Consider the following 6,530-nt stretch of genomic DNA (forward strand, 5'->3'; position numbering starts at 1 on the left):
GGGGGCTCCTGGGAAAGTTTCTGCTCTTCAGACAAAAGACAGATGTGGCTGGTGCCACTCTTCTGGCTTCCTGTTGCCCTGAGTGTGGATACAATGCCTGAACCCACATGCAACCATGAACATAAGCCAAGCAAAGAGCAAGAACAGCAGAGGCATCAGTAAGCAGCTAAACTAACACCTGGAAAAATCTCTCTCTGGTCTTATTGTTAGATGAGAAAAACAAACTGCTATTTGTTTATGCCACTGTTAGTCAAATATTCTGCTGCTTGCAGCTGAAAGCATTCCTAATTTAAACAGAGCAAAATTGCAAACAAGGAGTGGTAAGTGTTGTCATAGAGATGTGAATGAAAGTCTCTTTCTTGACAAATACAATGGAATATCCTCTATTTATTGTACTAGCTAGCTTGAAACCAGGGTCAGGGAATTAAATACATGTCTTGAGCAAAACTTTTTGATGTTATCTGTGTGTATTAGTTAGAATTCAAGGTCAGCTGCTCTAACAAAGGTCAAAATAACAGTGGCCTAAAGAAAGTCACAGTCAGGATGTTAATAATCCAGAAATGATTCACTGGCCTCATGCTGTTGGTGACCCAGCTTCCTCATGTCTTATGGGTTAAAATAATGCTGCTCTGCCTCCTACCATTGTGGCTGCGTTCCAGTGAGAGAGAAGGGAAGAAGGGGGAGAAGTAGGTTCACCATTCCATTTTATAGAAATCTTAAGGCTTTTTTTCTCAAAGAGCTACTCTTTTGGTTTTCCTCCTGCCCCACTGGTTGATACATTTCATTCTCTGTGCTGGTTCTTTTTTTGTTCCAACATCTTTGTGTTGGAGGAAGCTGCAGCTTAGTCTTTGGCCCTTTACTTTTTTTTTCTTAGCTGCATTCTTTCTTTTCATGGACCCATGGCTTTTGGTACCATCTTCATACCAATGACTCCCAAATTTATACCTCCAGCCCAGAACTTTCTCCTGAACTCCAGACTCATAGATCACGCTACTTCCTCCACCTCTCCACTTGGAGGTCTAATGGATGTCTCACACCCCTGACCACTCTCTGCAAATCTGCTCCACCCACAGTCTTCCTAGCTGATGGCATCCTAGTTCCCATCCTTGCTGATGGCAACTTCCTTACAGCTGCTCAGGCCAAAACTTAGAGTCATCTTTGACTCTTCTTTCTCTCACATCCAACCACCCAACCTCCAGTCCATGAAAAAGTTCTAATGGCCCTCTAAAAATACAACCAGAGTCTGACAACATCTCAACACCTCCACTTAGCACCCTAGTCTGAGCCACTGTCAACTCTTCCCTACAGTATTGTAATAGCCTAACTGGTCTCACTGTTTCCACCTTGCTCCCTACAGACTATTCTTAACCCAGAGACCAGAGTAATACTTTCTGAGTTAGGCCATTGTTCCACTCTGCTCAAATCCTCCCAGGGCTACCACTGCACTCAGAATAAAAGCCCTTAATTTGGCCCGTGGGTCCCACATGGTCAGCCCTCACTGTCCCCATCCATCCATGAGCTCATCTTCTGCTCTCCCTCTCACTCACTCCACTCCTGCCACACTGGCTTCCTCGCATGCTCCAGCCTCAGAGCCTTTGCAATGGCTGTTCTCTAGGCCAGGAAATCTTTTTCCCCTGATATCCACAGAGCTCATCCCCTCACTCAGTTCCTTCAAGGCTGCGCTCAGGTAATTTTCTCAATGAGACCTACTTGACCACCCTATGGAACAGTAAAACACATCCGCTCCCTCACTGCTCTCAAGCCCCTTACCCTGCCCCACCTTTGCTTTTTTCTATACCACTTATCTTCTAACATATTATATAATTTAGCTATTCATTACATTTATTCTTTGACGCCTCCCACTAGAATATAAGCTCCACAGAAGCAAGGATCGTTATCTCTTTTATACACTGATGGATTCCCAAATGCCTAGAACATTGGCTGGTACTTAGTGGACGCTCTACAATTATTTTTAAATGAATGCAGGCATGAAGAAGGGCCATGCTTTGGAAGTTACACATTCACATTTCACTTCCACTCCCTCCCATTAGCTGGAAGCTAGTCACACAACCACCCTACCAGCAAAAGAAACTGGAAAATATAGTTTTATTTGGATGGTGATATGCCTGACTAAAGCTGTCAATACTAGAGAAAAAGGGGGAGAACAATCCTGGGGGACAAGTCACAGACTCTACCATGGTGTGGAGGTTACCTCTATCTTCAGTGACTGCGAGTGATGAACATTCTTCAGTTATGATTTGGGGAAAAAAAGTATAAAATGATTTCAAGCAAGTTAAGATGTTATTTTATGGTTAATACGTGTGGCAACTCCCTTAATTTGAACATAGCAAGAGATAAACAATTTTTATCACTAGAAACTGTTCCTTCCTTCCCTCTCAAGTGTTGATATTTTAAACAAATCAGCTAGAAGCAGTGTTGAATTATTAGTCTGCCCAGGGTGACCCTGGAAGTGCTGAATAACTGTTACCCATGAATGTTGATAAGATTAATCTCTTCTTGCCTCTCCCTAACCACTCCCTACTTTTCCTCTTTCTAGGGTTTTTGCACCTCCTGACAGAGGGCGTCTTCCACAGGCTCTGTCCTTTCCCTTTGCTTGTTTTGTTCTGTGATGGCTCCTTTAGAGAAATCGCCAGACTCCTGCTGCTCAGCTCACCCCGGGAGCATCTGCATCATCATCTGAAGCTTCCACTGGACTTTTTTCCATCTGTTTTCCCCTCCAGTGTCCCACTGTTACTTGAGAGTCAGCATTTATAATTAAACTCCCCATCACCTTCACAGCTTCTTCCTTCCTAAGCAAGTGGGAAGTGTTAGGGCCCTAAACAGGCTAGGGGTGTATGTTTTGCCAGTTTCATAGGCTGTATCTAGCTGATTCTGTGGTCCAGTTCCCAAATGGAGTCATCTGGCAAGTTCCATCAAAAACTCATGCCTCCATCTCTTCAATAAGTGATGCTGGGAAAACTGGACAGCTACATATAAAAGAATGAAATTAGAATACTCTCTAACACCATACACAAAAATAAACTCAAAATGGATTAAAGACCTAAATGTAAGACCAGACACTATAAAACTCTTAGAGGAAAACATAGGAAGAACACTCTTTGACATAAATCACAGCAAGATCTTTTTTGACCCACCTCCTAGAGTAATGGAAATAAAAACAAAAATAAACAAATGGGACCTAATGAAACTTAAAAGCTTTTGCATAACAAAGGAAACTATAAACATATGAAAAGACAACTCTCAGAATGGGAGAAAATATTTGCAAACAAATCAAAGGACAAAGGATTAATCTCCAAAATATATAAATAGCTCATGCAGCTCAATATTAAAAAAACAACCCAATCCAAAAATGGGCAGAAGACCTAAATAGACATTTCTCCAAAGAAGACATACAGATGGCCAAGATGCACATGAAAAGCTGCTCAACATCACTAATTATTAGAGAAATGCAAATCAAAACTACAATGAGGTATCACCTCACACCAGTTAGAATGGGCATCATCAGAAAATCTACAGACAACAAATGCTGGAGAGGGTGTGGAGAAAAGGGAACCCTCTTGTCCTGTTGGTGGGAATGTAATTGATACAGCCACTATGGAGAACAGTGTGGAGGTTCCTTAAAAAACTAAAAATAGAATTACCATATGACCCAGCAATCCCACTACTGGGCATATACCCTGAGGAAACCATAATTCAAAAAGAGTCATGTACCAAAATGTTCATTGCAGCTCTATTTACAATAGCCAGGACATGGAAGCAACCTAAATGCCCATCGACAGACGAATGGATAAAGAAGATGTGGTACATATATACAATGGAATATTACTCAGCCACAGAAAGGAAGGAAACTGGGTCATTTGTAGAGACGTGGATGGACCTAGAGACTGTCATACAGAGTGAAGTAAGTCAGAAAGAGGAAAACAAATATCGTATATTAATGCATATATGTGGAATCTAGAAATATGGTACAGATGAACTGGTTTGCTAGGCAGAAATAGAGACACAGATGCAGAGAACAAACGTATGGACACCAAAGCAGGAAAGCAGGGTGGTGGTGGGGGGGCAGTGATGGTGGTGGGATGAATTGGGAGATTGGGATTGACATGTATACACTAATATGTATAAAATAGATAACTAATAAGAACCTGTTGTATAAAAAATATATAAATAAGGAAAAAACAAACAAGCAAAAACTCATGTCTCCAGCCAGCTTACCTGCTATTAAAAGATAATTTTCCAAAAAAGTTAAAATCAAGACTCATACAGATATAAAAATGAACACATGTTAAAGATTTTCTTTAGCTCATGGAGGAAACAATTGTTATAACTGGTTCAAAAGAGAATTCTGAGAACTGATACATTTATAGATCAGGAATATTGAAATGAATGTGAAAATGGAGACAAGACTGGTCCCCCCTCCCCGCCACACACACACACACACACACACACACACACGTGCACGTGCTCTTCTACTAGACAGGATATAATCTACATATCTACAGACAACACTTGTGTTGCGATGTACAACAATTTACAGAGTTGTGAAAGAATTTCGTAGAATCTGAATCAGTTTACCCACAGGAGTCATCTCAAACCTCTCTGGACAGTACATGGTTTTCCACCAAACCACAACTCTCCCTATACTGCTTGGTCTTTCTTCATCCTTGACTCCAACCTCTATCAACTGTACTAAAACATAGATTTTACTTCTCCCAGCTTCTACAAAAAACATTGTTGAGTCCATGTTGACTCCCATATCAATAATAAACTCTTCTAGCCTTTCAAAATCCTCTTTAATCCAGCATCACTGTCTTTTATAACCTTTTAATCCAGGCAAGCCTGATCCCTACACCGTAAACCAAGCCAACGGCCTCCCACGCACTCCTCTATATCCTGATGTCTTCCTCAACCATCTATATCCTTTTCATTCTACTGGCTCCTTTCAAGCTTTTCCTGTTTTGTGTGTGTGTGTTGTTTTTTTTTTTTGTGGTACGTGGGCCTCTTACTGTTGTGGCCTCTCCCGTTGCGGAGATGCACAGGCTCAGCGGCCATGGCTCACGGGCCCAGCCGCTCCGCGGCATGTGGGATCTTCCCGGACCGGGGCACGAACCCGTGTGCCCTGCATCGGCAGGCGGACTCTCAACCACTGCGCCACCAGGGAAGCCCAAGCTTTTTCTGTTTTTGTATTTATTATTTGAAGGCCATAATCGGGAACTATTCTGTTTTTTAATTAACCCTGCCGCATCCAGTAGACCCTGATCATGCATTCATTCAAATATTTTATGAACACCTCGTATATGTGGCAGTCACAGTCTAAACTCTAGATCTAGGCACTGGGAGCTCAGAGATGAAAGCCGTGGCTCCCAAGATGCCTAGGGGAAACAGGGAGAATACAGGGGATCAGCACTTTGAGACAGGCTGCTTTGGGAGCAAAGGGAGGGCACATAACCCAGATGTGGAATGTCAGTGAAGGTTTCCTGGAGGACATGGCACCAAAGTCTCGGTCAAGCAAAGAAGGGGACAGAAGGAACTGAATCATATTCACTTATAACTGTATGAAACAGTGTCTATTTTAATCTCTTTACAGTCATGATATATCTTACCTCTACTAGATAATAAAGTCTTTGAGGCCAGGAACCCTTTTAAATTCTGTTGCACCCCATGGTTTCTAACAGAAAAACATACTAAACACTTTGTAAACTCAGGGTTTGTTGGATGGCTAAATCTTGCATCCCAAAGTGGTCAAAAATATTGTTCAGTAGGACAAAAGTTACTTGGGGGCTTTGACATTTATTTCTCCCTTATTCTATTAGGCATGTGAAAATTAAATGGTGTGGTCCTTGAAGCAAAGAGAAAAGTAAATGAGGCTATGGCAGGAAGCAAATTCTCCCTGGCAGGAGCAGCAAATAAATAAAATGAAGGGAACAGAATTTGCTAAAAGGAGATAGTCACAAATGTAACCTATGGCTCTGCAGCACTGTCACCTCTGAAGCTCACACGGCCCTCCTCCTCGCCACTCACACAGAAGGTTGGGGGACACGTTTTAGCAAATTTCTGGTTATGGAAACTGCAGCATGAGTTCGTTGCAACGAGAAAACAGCTATAACGTGAATACAAAATTTCTCTTAAATGAACATAGGTGAATCTTGTTGAGTTTATGATGCAATTCCTCTTCAACTATCTAAAGGAAGTCAAAGAGGACCTACCATCCCCAACTTGCCCAACCTTCAAGAATGGACAGTCAAATCTCTGCTGCGTCCAGCCCTTGCTCAGTGAAATAGACATTCTCTCTTTCCCGCGACTGAGACCAGGACTTGACTCACTTCAGTTGGGGGACCCCGCCTACCCTGCGCCCCTAGCTAAAATCAAAGATCCAGCTAAAATTGGGTTCAGACACTGGTGTAACATTAAGGACGGCTTTCGTATCCTCTTTGTACTTCATCGTGTTCTCCAAGTTCCATTCAACCGTGTAGCTTTTTACAATAAAAAATGTAAGATCCCTTTAAAAA

This window comes from Mesoplodon mirus, assembly GCF_964341445.2.
Source record: "Mesoplodon mirus genome assembly, chromosome: 2".
In the NCBI taxonomy this organism is placed as follows: Eukaryota; Metazoa; Chordata; class Mammalia; order Artiodactyla; family Ziphiidae; genus Mesoplodon; species Mesoplodon mirus.